The following is a 14,474-nucleotide window of genomic DNA, read 5'->3' on the forward strand; positions in this document are numbered from 1 at the left end:
GGTAAAGGACCCCTGACACTTAAGTCCAGTCATGAATGACTCTGAGGTTGTGGCGCTCATCTTGCTTTACTGGCCAAGGGAGCTGACATTTGTCCGCAGACAGTTTTTCCAGGTCATGTGGCCAGCACGACTAAGCCGCTTCTGGCGAAACCAGAGCAACGCACGGGAACGTAATTAAGTATAAATGGAAGATTAGAAATAATTGCTATAATTTCCATGGAAATTAAATGCATTTCACCACAATGGGGAAGAGGCTGGGTGACTTGTGAGCCTACTCAGTCTGCAGGCCAGATGCAACAGTTGCTGGTGGGCAACTTCAAGGTTTCTGTTCTCCATTTCTGTGGTTCCATATCTTCAAGCCAGACTTGGACTGGGCAGCCTTTAAACAGAGGACACTGTCAGACTGAGGACTGTTCTCTATAAAGTAGGGCACATGGCCACCTTATGCCTCAGGCAACCACCTCACTCTTCCTAATGCTTGTTGTTGTTGTTTAGTCATGTTCGACTCTTCGTGACCCCATGGACCAGAGCATGCCAGGCACTCCTGTCTTCCACTGCCTCGCGCAGTTTGGTCAAACTCATGCTGGTAGCTTTGAGAACACTGTCCAACCATTTCGGCTTCAGTTGTCCCCTTCTCCTTGTGCTCCTTTCCCAGCATCAGGGTCTTTTCCAGGGAGTCTTCCAGGGAGTCTTCTCTTCTCATGTGGTAGCCAAAGTATTGGAGCCTCAGCTTCAGGATCTGTCGTTCCAGTGAGCACTCAGGGCTGATTTCCTTAAGAATGGATAGGTTTGATCTTCTTGCAGTCCATGGGACTCTCAAGCACCATAATTCAAAAACATCAATTCTTTGGCGATCAGCCTTCTTTATGGTCCAGCTCTCACTCCCATACATTCCTAATGCTAGCACTGGCCATATTCATGGAGGCAGTTCACACATTCTAGTGGGATTCATTTATGTCATTGAGTAGTGAACGCTCCTAACAATTAAGTGGACATATCTGGAGCCATCAACTTGGCAATAGACCCTTGATTTTAGAGAACTTGAGTTGTTTGGTTGTGCTCTCTGCAGTTGGGAGTATTTGAGTTATTCTTTGGTTCTAATGCGTAGAAAATATTTAAGTGTGTATGTGCTCTGATCATATTTGGTAATGATCGTGTAAAGAGAGCACAGTCAGGTTATATAGTAGTGGTCTTCCCAGGCACTTCATTATTCCTAGAGAGCATCTTGAAATCAGATAAAGCTTTGGATTTTTAAAATTCTTTTTGCTAAAAGATCTCCCTTCTGTTATTTTTACTATGAAAAGTATTTTACATGTAGTAAACAAAGTGTTTGGAATCGTCGAAAACAAATGAGAATTTGATCTTCAGGGCATTTTTCTTTTACCAAAGTATTTCCTCTGTTTACAGAAAGGAAATTTTATACTTTTTTAAAAAACCTTCAACTACAAACTGGGGAATGAAGGAAAGGGAAGTCTGTTGAATGGATCATTTTGCTTCCTTAAATGGTACCTGAGAAACATGGGCAAGTTTTTTCCTAGAATGGTGTATAGCCAGGGCTTTTTTTCAGCCTCTCAGGTAGGCACCAATGCCATTATAAGAAATCAAGGGAGGCATTCACGGTGCCTTCCAGCACCTCTTTTTCTAGCACTGTGTACAGCAATTGTGGAACAAAATGGGCTCCTCCCCATTTTGTTCCACAATAGATTAAATATTGGAAATGTTAATTTAGCAATTGTGTACAGTGGACACAAACGGGATGGGCTGTGAGATTTTATACATCACATATATAAAAGCAATATGATCCTACAATGAGTTAAGAAGGCTTTGACTTAGGTAACTCACTTCAGTTTTAATTGATGATGATCATACTTATGAAAATTGTTTAATATTAAATAGGCAGGTAAAGTGATCTCCACACTGGAATAAATATGTAAGGCTGTCTGAGCTTGATCACTTGGCCAAGTCCATTATACTCACATTAGAAACAATTGATGCCAAATCCGCAGGGAGCACATCTGGCTTGATAGTGACCAAAATGTCTTTCTAGCTGTAGCCACACTGGGATTCCAGTGGGGGCTGGTGACATTTTGACTTTGTAGGGCTGCAATTTTAAACTTGGGTCACTCTCATTTTGGCATTTCCAACCTTCCCTGAGGGGTTGACCATAAGCCAATGTGGCTCTTTGCTCCTGGCATAGCTACTATTTGATGCTGTTTCTGGTATGAAAAAAAACCCCTGACAAATATGTGTTTTGTTTTGTTCTTTTTTTAAAAAAGAAGAAGCTGGGAAATGTAAGATTTCATTACTGGCATTTTGGTAAGTGGCACATGTAATGATTGGATAGATTCTCAGCTGAGAATACTGCCTAACAATGATGTGAACAGGATCAAAAATGGTTCAGTGACTTTGTTGCAATATACCTAGCTTGAATATTTTTCTTCTTCATCTTATATAAAAGCTATATAAAGTCTTGCTTTATATTCCTATAGTTTAATGCCTTTGACCTGAGCATAGACTTCCCTGTGGCGAAAAGTATACGTAGCAGTTTATATATCCGTTTGCATTTCATGTACAATGACTTTTAAATCACTCACTTTAACACCAGGCAGGAGAACTCTGTTCTCCTGTCTATATTTCAGTACTTTTATTTATGCAAAGAAGTGCCATTCAAAACCATCTGCATTCAGTGTAATATAAAAAAAGGATAGAAACATAATTAATCACAAATTTGGACTTCACTCCAATAAAAGGTGCCCAATAAATCATAAACACAATCTTGCTGAAAGCATTTCTGTTCTGTTTTGTGGCGTATTCCCACTACTGTCTCTTATAGACACTTGCTTCTCATTTCCGAAGCCCAGCATATATGCATGTTTACTGCATCTATCGTGATATTTTTTATATCATTAATGCCCAGTATTATTATTTTTTAAAATCCTCCTCCAAGTGACATTTCTTTTACAAAGAAGGAGATTAATGTGCAAATAATACTAAGGCTATGCCCTGCTTAGCATTTAAGGCCAAAAATCAATGAACATTAATTACAACAGGAAAATAGATGTTGTGAACACAGCATTGCCTCTCCATCATGGTGGGAGAAATTTGTCTTTATTATTAATGCCTCCAACCCAGCCATCAATTGAGCAGAAACTAATTTTTCAGATAATCTGATCTTTTCCATGCAAAGATGCCAGCTGGCTCCTACAAAGAACCAGTCCATTCCACTTTCATCAAACTGTGCAGTGGCTCTATTGAGTGTTAGAAGTGCAATCAATTCCTCACTGCACAGTTCCGTTAGACATTTTAATAACTGAACCTGGACACAATAAATCTTTCCAAGTTATGCCTTTTTTCTTTTAAGGGGCAGACTAGAAGAATTTCAGATCTACATTTTCTTACCTTCCTTTTGTCATTCGTTGACGATAATTGATATATAGCTGCAAACAAAGACCCTCTACTAAAATACACAGCTCAGAAATATATAACTATAATACATGTTAGATAGTGAAATATAATTTCCCTTTTGATATCATTCTTATGATGGGGTGTGTGTGTGGAGTGATGAATGAGGACGCCATAGTTCTTTTAGAAATCACAGTTCGGTTGTCATTGACGAAAATATCCAAAGTTTACACTCTGTGATTAGAAGGCACTTCTACTCGTGCAAAAGGGGGTTACCGACTGCCACCACTATGAGGTCTCCTATGGCCCAGAAAACTAGCTCTGAATGACTGGAAACTAGGGCTGCTCACATGATATTTGGATCCAAGCCACCGCTACTGTTCAAAAGATATTTGCGTGTTGAGTTCCGCAGTGCCACCCCCAAAAAATTCACACAGCACACATTAATTTTTGTTTAAGGTTTTTGGCATAATTTTGGCCACAACTTTATTTAAATACAGAAAATGTGAGTGGTTGCTTAGGCATTGGTTATGACTATTTGTCCTTGCCCCCCCAAGGACAGAGCTGGCACTTCCGGACACCACCGGAAGCCAGCGTGGGAAACAAGTATTGGGGAGAAATGAGGCTGGGTAAATGCAGTCCAACACCTCTCACCCTCATGTTCCGGTGGGGTCTTGCCCGGCCCAAGTCCGGCTCCACGGACAAGGACGAAAGGATGGCAAGCCCCTGGATTCCTTTAACGGAATTCCCATTCGTATCATTTGGAGGGATAGGCACCTTACCCCTCCAAGCACCAATTTAACCAATGCCTAACCGCCAACCTTACAAGTTGTGACGATTTGCTACGCAGTAGGCAAAAACCAAGTGGCAAGAGCCAATCAGCCAAATGGCAAAATTCCTACCAGGCCCCCGCTCAAAGGCGAACGACCCCATGACAGGCATAGCAAGGTCAAATGAACCCAAGAACCACCCTATAAAAGGGAGGGGGGCGGGTGATCCGATGCAAAACGGCCAAGAGGAAGTCTCCTAGTCTAGCTCCTCAATTTATAGACTCTAAACCCCTCCTCCAATTTTGCAACACCCAAAATTCCCCAGCGACCCAATTAACCCTTTTTTCATCTTGGGTTCCCAAATTTGCCTAGTCATGATGGTGGCCTGCTCCCCAACCGCAACACGTGCTCTCTGCTAGTGAGAACACGCTTTACCATAGCTAGGTAAGCCTTTCCCCAATTTAGGATCACTTCTGGATTACTGTAATATGGGGCTGTCTTGAAATGACAATTGGTCTAGAATGTAATAGACAAGCTGCTAACATTGCTCACCTATTAGCACTTGATACAAACGCACTACCTTCAGTTTGTTTTGGGGCCTAATCCAAGGTGTTTAAGGCCCTTCCGGGGATCCATGGGCCTTTGGATCAAGTAGATCCAAGCCCCTAGTGCCCTGTCCCCACCCTGATAAGAAATACCCCATTTCAGGGGCTTTCCATGTTGAATCACCAGGTGGAGAACTGGTGCAGGCAGCTTCCCCTCCACCAGTAGTGCTCCTCCTGACCAGCAGTGGTTGGTGGAAGAAGGGCAGGATATAAATTCAATAAATGATGATGATGATGATGATACCTACTCAGCCAATGCATTTCCCCAATCCCCTGTGAGTAATTCAGAAGGGGAGAAATTGCACACCAATTTGAAGTAGGTTTTTTTTCCTGGGGTGCCAATGGTACCTCTCTGTTTCCATTAGCAAAGGAATTTGCTGAATCAAAAGTTTTTTGCTGACTCAAAAGGGCAAGGGTATCAACCAAATTCTACCCAATGAGTCCAAGGCATAGAACTGAACCCCGTGGCAACTAAAATGCAACTTTAGTGCAATGAATGTACTCAGTTAATTTTATTTATTCGATGCATAATAATAGAAACAGATTTGTTCTGCTTCTCTGTTGTCTGCCTTAGTGATATGAGTTTACTTGTATATCCTAGACCTAGACACAGAATATAGATAGTATCATCTATATTCCCCATTTGTAGTTATGCTCAATAATCCAATCATCTCATAGTATCAAGATTGGCTGGAAAAAAAGGCACCCCCAGCCTTAGGGAATATTTTCCTGAGCCATTGAATGCCTTATTTTTCCTTTGCTGCATGTATGGTTCACGATTAAACCATATGATCAAATGAAATTGATGTGGGAAATGGTATTCTCTGATGTTCGCATATATATTAATTCATTTTTTGGGACTCAACTCTGGCACTAACAGTTGCCTGGGAAAGTAATGAATGATTTTACAAGGTATGTTAATTAATGTAACCATGCGTTTATCAGACTAGAAAATGTTATTTGCAAACAATAGTTAAGCTGTTTGTGAAACTGGTGTTTGCTACAATAATCAAAGTCTATCTAGTTTCTGAGAATATTTATGTCCCTGCTTTGAAGCCAATGAAGTGTCCTTCACAGACCCTTTGGCAAGAAATGGACATTCAATAAACACAAGATTCAGAGTTGTATGTGCCAAATATTCATAAGAATCTGGTTGTTGTTGTTGTTGTGTGTGGTTTTTTTTAAAAAAAGATTGAATGATCAGTGAATTTGAAATGATCTCTATAGAGGGAAAATAATACACTATTTTGCATGGAAGTAGATTTCCTAGTACTGTATTATTATTTATTTGATGCATTTTTATCCCACTCTTCATCCTCCAAAAAAAGGCACTCAAGGCGGCATACAATATATGTCAATATAATACAATATATGTCAATATAATACAATATATGTCAATATAAGCCAGTCACTGGTTTCAGTCTAGAAGATATAACATAAAAGGAAAAGAGATTGAAAGAGAGGAGAATAAATAAATAAATAAAAGCCAGGCACCGTTTTTAGTTACAAGGTTATTGTAATGACCAGATGGGATTCAACATTTCCAAGGGAGAGGAGGAGCCAAAGGTTGCTACTCTTTCAGCAGAGACGATGAAAAGACTCAACAGTCTCATTTCTCTCCATCTTCTATAGCCTGATGGAATTATGGACCTTTATTGTCAGAAGGAAAGGCCACTCCTTGTAATTACTTTTACCTCAATATTCCCAATTGCAGTAACTGCCCAGAGCTAAAATGGCATCAGACATTCAGGGGCCCACAATAATTGTGGGAGATGCAGATTAAAAAACTGCTTTAATATACATTTGCAATTGATCATGCTCATCTTCAGGATTTTGTTCTTGTGCTTATCAAAGGGATCACCATTACAATTTACCTGTATTAGCACATTGCTTCCTAGCTGAATAGCAACTGGACAAATAAAAGACACCTTGAAGTCTCCTTCATGAAATCTAGCTTAGGGCAAGGGCATTGCGTAATGTTGCTCACACCCCAATCTATTGAAAAATTCGGGGGGGGGGGGATATACCACCTGTTACATAGGCATCACAAAGAAGAGTTCAACAAATAAAGCAGAATACAAAACCACCCCAAACAGAATACAATTAAAACAACAATTACATGGTTAAAAAAGCACCCCACCCAATCCTTAAAACTCTACAGCTAATGAAAACAGACCTTTGAGGGCCCAGAGCTTTTGGGGGAAACAAGCAAGATAGGGAAAAGGTTTTTTGGCATGTCCTCCCCAGAAGGTCCAGTCAGAAAGAGACAGGATGGAAGGGTAGGGGTTTCAGGAGTGCCCCCCATCTGTTAATATGTGGAAATATGCCCATCACTGAAGCATCTCTCTGGCTTTCCTTGCTTCCCTGCAGATTCCAAGAGTGCACCACACATGCAGGCACCAACTCTATCACTCTTCAGCTCTGGCCCTGCTCTGTGATCCTCATTCACTCTGTGTTCTTCGCTTGGCTTTTGCTTGATCTCCCTCCCTCCACTTCCCACTGCCGTCTCTCAGTCTGAGTGCACTTCTTCCAGTTTTCAATTCCTAAACATGGCAAAGTTCTTTCCTTTCTGTTGATTCTCCCCACGTTTTAGCTCATTATGTGGTTTTATTTCATTTGGATTATCATGATGCTGTTACAGTTTATTTTCCATGTTCTTATCTTAAGCCTTTTGTTTTCATCTTGCATTCTGATGCTCATCTTATTTCTCTCTCTCATTTCTTCCAGCCAACAAATGTGATCATGCTTTCCAGCTTTTGACTTCTTTGCCCTGTTTATCTTTTCCATTTCCCATTTAGTTTTAAGACGGTGTTCTTTTTCAAATGCCCTAGGTATATGTGGACCATGGGAAAGGGTGTAAGAGATTGGAAAATCTGTGTGCTGTCTTTGGATCATTACAGGAATCCAATAAAACTGTAAATTAGATGGAAGCAGATTACACCCACACGTGCCCATTCTTTAGCTCCTGTTGATCTTCCATCTCTGCCGTATGTTTAGCATCTTAAGTCTTTGTGTTCTGCTGGCTATCTGTTGGTCATACTTTTAGTTCTTCATGTTTCCCACCCTGCCAGTCCATTTCCCCCTTCTTTATGGAATTCGTTGCCAGCTGATAATTTGAGTTTTGTAGCACATTGAATGCTTTCTCAGGTGTTGCAGGGGATCAAGCAAAATGGAGACAGAACAGAGACAAAATGGAGACCTATGGCAGACAAGGAAAGATTCCAGCCAGGCATTCAATTGTAATGCAGGGCCAGTTAGGGGCCAGTGAGGGAGAGGAGGTGTGGCCTGCAGAGAGCTCTGACGGACACATAGAGAGACCTAGCGGGCCACATTTAGCCTGGACCTCAGGTTCCCCAGTCCTGCAATAAATTTGGATGTGAAAGTGGTATGTCTTGTGTTGGTAGCATAACATATATTTATTATTTTGTTTATAAAAATATTTACAGTCATACTTCAGGTTACAGATGCTTCAGGTTGCGTTTTTTCAGGTTATGGACCCGAAAAGTACCGGAAGGGGTTACTTCTGGGTTTCAGCAGTCGTGCATGCACAGAAGCACTAAATCATGCTTTGCACATGCGCAGAAGCACCAAATTGCAACCTGTGCATGCGCAACTGTGGGTTGCGAACGTGCCTCCCACGCGGATCATGTTCGCAGCCCGAGCATCCACTGTATATGCTATAATGCATTAAAAAACTATTAAAGTGGTTTACAATGACTAGTACATAAAACCATACAATTAAAACCATATTAAAAGTTTAAAACATGAAAACATGTTTAACAATGGGAGAACTGCCAAATTCACACAGGATTGTGACTCCCCTTAAGGAAAAGGAAAGAAAGATGGCTGAAGGGTTTAGGCAGTGCTCTGCTTTGAAACAATCTGTTTATCAGCTAAGTTCATCCAGAAGGTGGGCAAAGTCAGAGCAACGGGAGATGTTTTAGAAATATCACTAGGGCTATGCTGAATGCTATGGGCTCCTAATTATGTTTGCAGCAGAGAAAGTGCTTTGCATTAGATAGGATTACAGAGTCTTGGCATTCAGCTACACTATGCATAGCTTTTAAACTGACAGAATACCCTTCACCCAAGGTTGTTCACCAAATAAACAACAACAACAATTTCACCAGGGAACAGTAATATTTAGTCCTGTGAAATGCCTATTTTCTTCAATCATGGTGACGCCTGGCCAAGGGGTTCATGGTGTAAAAAGAAAGGGATGGGTTACAGTACAGGGGTAGAACATCTGCTTTGCATACAGAGGGTCCCAGATTCAGTCCTTGGCATCTCCAAGTAGGTCTGGCAATGTCCCCTGCCTGAAACCCTGCAGAGCTGCTGCCAGTCAATGCAGACAGTACTAAGCTAGATGGACCAATGGTCTGACTCAGTAAAAGGCAGCTTCCTATGTTCTTAGAAGAGAGCCGGTGTGGTGTAGTGGTTAAGAGCGGTAGACTCGTAATCTGGTGAACCGGGTTCAATTCCCCGCTCCTCCACATGCAGCTGCTGGGTGACCTTGGGCTAGTCACACTTCTTCGAAGTCTCTCAGCCTCACTCACCTCACAGAGTGTTTGTTGTGGGGGAGGAAGGGAAAGGAGAATGTTAGCTGCTTTGAGACTCCTTAAAGGGAGTGATAAAGCGGGATATCAAGTCCAAACTCCTCTTCTTCTCTTCTTATGGAGCTGACAGGCAGAGCAGGTCATTCTCAGGTCAGGAAGATAGAGAAATGCTAAGTTATCTTGTAATAGTAACTTTGCTACAGGAAGCCCCAGGGACTTCCCTATATGTCTGCCTGGCTCACTGCTCAACAACATGCAACCAGCACCTCATTTTGGGAAGTGAGGGGGGTCATTGAGCTGTCAGCAGAGAAGCTGTCAGAGTGGATTTGTGGGAGAAATGCAAGATCTAACTCCCCTCTGTCTTTGCTGTTGGTGCCTGCATTCATACTGGAAACCTCATCACCCTGCCCTATGCTGGGGCACCTGCATGCTTCTGTATCTTCACTATCCCTCAGGTTCCTTGCTTCTAGCACTTCCCAGCTTGTCTCCTCCTCTGAGGTGTGGCCAAGGTCCCACCACCAGTCTCCAAGCTCGGAGTCCTCTTCCTCTGTGCCTTTCCTGGTGGGCTCTTGGTTGGACAGCTCCCACCACTCTTCCTCTTCCAGTCAGTAACTGATAATTCACTTTTCTTATTGCCACTTCCCCCTTTCCCACACTTACTACAGACTTGCCTTGTATAGTATTTGATTCAGCTCACTGAGCAGTGCCACAGTGGGCACAGTGGTCAAAATGAGGTTCTGTTGCTGCTTCAACACGGCTGATTATTCCAAGTGATGTGTGCATGAGCAGCAGAGTAAAAAGCATTTATGTCAATGTAAACACTTCCAGCGCCCAAGGGCAAGGGTATCTAAAGGTGCGTACACATGACATTTTATTCTAGAGTCAATGGAGACCTAGTACCCCCCCCCCGTGTAGTTTTCAGGGACTGGCTAGAAAAGGAGGAGTGATGAGGGGAGGACCCCCTAGGAAAGCCTCAGAAGAGCAAGGCTTAGACCCAGGGGAGCGGTGGTGGGACACTGAAGACAGGTCAGAGGATGAAACTGGGGCAGAATGGTTGGGTGCTGAACAAGCAACAGGCTTAAGTGAGAGAGAGGAAGAAGAGACAGAAAGCACTGCAGGCAGCTTAGGAGCAGGTGGAGGCTGAGGCTGTAACAGATTTGCAGGAGCCTGCCAGTCCTACTGTATTCAGTTCCCCTTCCCCCTTGTCTCCAAGGGCTTGGAGGCTTTTGCATGGAGCAGGACAAAGAACACAGAGAGTGCAGTTCCCCCTTCTGACTGAGTTTTAAGATTGCAGGGAAAACAGCCAATGGGGAGGAGACACAGGGAGAAGTGGGAGTGCCAGATGGTTAGTTTGGGCAATTGTTTTGCTGGGAGCCCGCTGTGCTCATAGGTTCTCAGTATGTCTTATGTTTCCTTGAATCAACTTTACTGCTCTTCTCTGAGACACCATGCTGACCTGCAGCTGAACCAGTCCTGACAGCAGTACACATACAATCTAGATCTATTGCTCCATCATCATCATCATCATCATCATCATCATCATAAATGCTTCTTGAGAAACTGGATTCATTCCAAAAATAAGTTCTCATTGCCAATTGATTCTGCATTTCCCCACAGTTTGTCCATTTGAAAACAAATGCAGGCGCTCCCAGGATGCATCCACACTTGCCCAATGGTGTTGTGGGTCCAAGATCACCATCACCACTTGCTTCTTCTTTCACCTGGGGCATATGCAAGAAGAAAAGACAGGTATAACCTAACCAAGGGAAGGGTTTTCAAATCCATACCAGCTAACCCCACCTTCCCTAGTGGATGGCAGGATCTAGAATCAAGCTAGATTGAAAGCAGCATGTTGAGGACAAGCACAAATAATTCTGGACTGAGAAAAATGACATTTTTGTGGTATTATGTACAACCGCTTCATGTATAAACTATGGTTTAAGATCCTGGCCTTTTCTGATTTTAGTAACCATAGCATCCTGCTTTGGACATAATGGGGAACTGTGGGCGATGAATTGCCCCAGAAACTCAGTGTGTTGGAGAAAAAAATGGGTGGTGCAAGGTTGGAGCATGCAGGCGCAAGGCTTGTGTATATATTGCCTTAATGAGCAGAGATATGTACACCCAAACAAGGCCATTGGCTCTTTTGTAATTTTCTGTGCTATAAAACTCTAAGCAGCATGCTGTCCCCAAAAAAATATTCCTCCCAATTCCAAGTGTCACCTCAAGGGTTTGGTGAAGAAAAAGTGGGTGCATTTTGAGTGATGGAGACAGCTGTTCCTATACGATATTAAAAAGATAGACTCATTGTATGAGGGCACAGGATAAGTCTTGATTTGCTTGCATTTCATAATTATCTGCTGGAAACTGTATGCAGCAGACTGTAGCAGACTTTATTGGAGGTAACTGGGTGCCAGATGGATGTGTGTGGCAAATCATGCATATTACTAAAGCGCGTGATAAATGGTAGCTTTGAGGCCATGCTCAGAACACCTGGTATAAGGATGGATAGAATCGAGAAGAGTGGAGACGGAAAAGATAGAATCAAATGATCGCAATGCTCTTGATTTTCACAACAAACAGGATTCAGTTAGCTAGTAGTCAACCCTTTTTGTTTTTCTCAGTAGCTGAAGGAAGATAACTAAGATGGATGCATGAAATTAGGCTGTGTTAATATGATATACAACACTGTGGATAATAGGCAGGCTGCAACCAAGCAGTGCATTTCTGGACTAATCTCACTAGAGCTGAGTTGACATTTATCAGAAGGGAAGCCATTTAAAAAAAAAAAATACTTTTTTTCTCACCCACTAGAAAAAGAAGGTCACGTTGCAGATTTCCCAGCTTCTCCACCAGTTGTTTTTTTTGGGGGGGGGCAGGTGTCATTCTACCCTCTCCTCCACTGCAACCACACAATGCCTCAGAATGGTGCCAGAAGAAGAAGAAGAGTTTGGATTTGATATCCCGCCTTTCACTCCCTTTAAGGAGTCTCAAAGCGGCTAACATTCTCCTTTCTCTTCCTCCCCCACAACAAACACTCTGTGAGGTGAGTGGGGCTGAGAGACTTCAGAGAAGTGTGACTGGCCCAAGGTCACCCAGCAGCTGCATGTGGAGGAGCGGAGATGCGAACCTGGTTCCCCAGGTTACGAGACTACCACTCTTAACCACTACACCACACTGGATCAACACACTGCTAGGTATGAAACATTGTGGAAAATTCAAAATGGTGGTCAGGTTTCCAAAGCAGATACAGAAATAAAAAACCATGCAAAAATAAGATGTTGCTGGGCACAATTACCTCTTCCCCCAGGTTAGCTTTATCTGAAATGACTAAAAGGAAATCCTTTGAACTTGGATTTCAGGTTCATTGTGGGAAAGTATCTCAAAATATAGATTGAAAGAACGGTTTTTATATGTGTAGAGATTCCACCTATGTTTGATTATGGCACCTGGGTGTTATTTTATTGCAGCAAGGAGCTTCTTTCACTTCTGAAGTTGGAAGAGGAAAATATTAGGTAGGACGCAGATGTAGAAAAAAACCAAGTTCTTAAAGGGGAGGGTTATGAATGTGTATTGAACATGCTTCTCTTAAAAGTTTTAATCTGCCTTTTTTCTGTGGCTCCAGGAAGGTAATAACGACTTTTAATATATTTTTTATCCTTGTTGAAAGCCACCCAGAATGGCTGGGGAGACCCAGCCAGATGGGTGGGGTACAAATAAATTACTACTACTACTACTACTACTACTACTACTACTACTACTACTGCTACTACTGCTACTACTAGCTATCAAAATGTATATGAAAAATATAAATGCACTTTTAAATTGTCCTTGCTTTCCCCAGTCAGCAAATGCATGCCAAAATAATCAAGATTGTTTAACTTATTCAGAGAATGACTTGATAAGGGTTTGGTGACCTGTAATATGAGCCAATAAGCAGGGTCCACTTCCTGACCTGGTCATTTGTAATAGATCCAAGGAAGGTTTTATAGACCTTTTGCAGATGGTTTTGGAAATCATAGTATGAATCAAGGAAGAGGTCTTTAAATATATTGAAACCAAAATGAATAACAAAAATATGTAAATAATAAGAGCTAGTGTTCCATTATAGTAGATCCAGATTTTGGTGTATTATGAAAACAACGAGAACCTTAATTATTTTTGTCTTCTTTTTTTACCCAATATTTATCTTTGAATGTCACTGAGTAACTGGGCTGCAGCCATTTCCATCTAAGTAAATGACGTACTGCTTGGTGAATGTTGCTATGGAACTGTGAGGCTGATTGTATTTATTTGTCTATTTGATTTTTACCTCATGCTACAACATGATGCCAGGACGACTTGTAAATTTTTTTAAAAATACAATAAAAGAAATTAAAGAAAAATGCATTAAATCAAAATTTCTTTGACATTGATTTATTCAAGTGTCTCAGGTATGGAAGAGTATGTATTTGAGAGGCTGGCGAGCAGGGAACCATGAATTCTTCTTTGTGTTGGATTTTAATCCAAACAATAATTTTGGGACTCTCTTCCCATTTTTGAGGTTGACTCTGCAAACTGCTTTTCCAAGTTGAGCTTGGATAATAGGGATGGCATTCAGCTATGTTTTATTCATAGTAGACCCATTTAAATTGATGAACATGACACAGGTCCATTCATTCAATGCTTCTACTCTGAGTAACAGTTAGCTGAGTAATATCCTATCTCTAGTTTGAGTAAATTAAAATGATAGGAAAATACAGGCAAGCTGAGAAACATCCATAATATTTCATTGAATAACTTTTAGTCATTGACCAAGCATGTTGGCACTGCAGATCTGTCCAATCAAACTAATGTCTTAAATGCCACATTGCTGGTTTGTGGATCAGGGGAGAAAATATTTTTTAGCAAGATCTAAGTGGTATGCACTTTGAAAGGGCTTCGTAGAGGTCTGCTTTGAAAATGTCTTCCCAGTTTGAAAAGCACTGCAGGCTTCTTAAAGTGTGTCTGTGTTTTGTGTGCATGTGTATGACATTTTACCGCCTGAACAGTAATTGGGAGATCCTGAAGCTATCGGTGAAAAGAAAATGCCACCTGAGCTTGTTATAAAACTCTTCCGCAGAAAAAATAGATATCTCTGCTAATGTTTAAAAACAGGAAGA

The sequence above is a fragment of the Podarcis vaucheri genome, assembly GCF_965113315.1.
Source record: "Podarcis vaucheri genome assembly, chromosome: 5".
Lineage (NCBI taxonomy): Eukaryota > Metazoa > Chordata > Lepidosauria > Squamata > Lacertidae > Podarcis > Podarcis vaucheri.